We start from the raw sequence: 1435 nt of genomic DNA on the forward strand, positions 1-1435 counted from the left end.
GCTTACTCGAAACTAAAGACCGACTAAAGACTGCATTCGAGAACTCCCTCGCATTACCGTACACAGGGAAACGCGGTCACGCACACGCGTCTACTGGTGTCTCGTGGAACGCTCACGCATTTTCGAACGTTGGCCAAGGATTTACGCGGGAGACGAGAGCATGGTTCATCATTGCTAAGGCTCGACCTACGCTATCGGAAAGCAAGAAGCGACGGTTCTCCGTAATCTCGTTGCTTTTTTAGTCGACTTAAGGGTAAAGCCTCCTCTTGCGCTTTAATCTCCGACACGTGCCAACCGACAGTCCTCACTACTCTTCACCTTCGTTTCAATATTATCACTATCGCGACGACGGATGTGGCGAAAATTTTATTCGCCGAGATACGAATACGAATTTTTTTTAAATTTTGTCGATAGATCCTACTTTATAAACTGATACGCAAATTTAAATGTCGCTTATGGTAAAATTTTATTCATTGATGGGAATACGAATTTTTAATTTTGATTTTGGTACTATTACATTGATATCAGATTTTAAAAAATTTGTCGATAGATTCTAATTTATAAATTGATACATCAAAGATGGCAAAATTTTATTCACCAATAAAAATACAAATTTTTAATTTTGATTTTGCTAATATTACCTGCATATCAATTTAAAAAATTTGTCAATAGATTATAATATACAAATTAATTAACAAATTGAAATATCGCAGATGGTAAAATTTTATTCACCGCGATACGAATACAAATTTTTAACTTTGATTTTGGTACTTTTACATTGATATCAGATTTTTAAAAATTTGTTGATGGATTCTAATTTATAAATTGATACGCAAATTTAAATGTGGCATAAAATTGTATTCATCGTTAGGAATACAAATTTTTTATTTTGATTTTGGTACTTTTACATTGATATCAGATTTTAAAAAATTTGTCGCTAGATTCTAATTTATAAATTGATACATCGAAGATGGCAAAATTTTATTCACCAATAAAAATACAAATTTTTAATTTTGATTTTGCTAATATTACCTGCATATCAATTTAAAAAATTTGTCAATAGATTATAATATACAAATTAATTAACAAATTGAAATATCGCAGATGGTAAAATTTTATTCACCGCGATACGAATACAAATTTTTAACTTTGATTTTGGTACTTTTACATTGATATCAGATTTTTAAAAATTTGTTGATGGATTCTAATTTATAAATTGATACGCAAATTTAAATGTGGCATAAAATTTTATTCATCGTTAGGAATACAAATTTTTTATTTTGATTTTGGTACTTTTACATTGATATCAGATTTTAAAAAATTTGTCGATAGATTCTAATTTATAAATTGATACATCGAAAATGGCAAAATTTTATTCACCAATAAAAATACAAATTTTTAATTTTGATTTTGCTTATTTTACCTGCATATCAAT

Source organism: Colletes gigas, unplaced genomic scaffold, assembly GCF_013123115.1.
Source record: "Colletes gigas isolate AHSC1104 unplaced genomic scaffold, ASM1312311v1 Colletes_gigas_Sc00015, whole genome shotgun sequence".
NCBI lineage: Eukaryota > Metazoa > Arthropoda > Insecta > Hymenoptera > Colletidae > Colletes > Colletes gigas.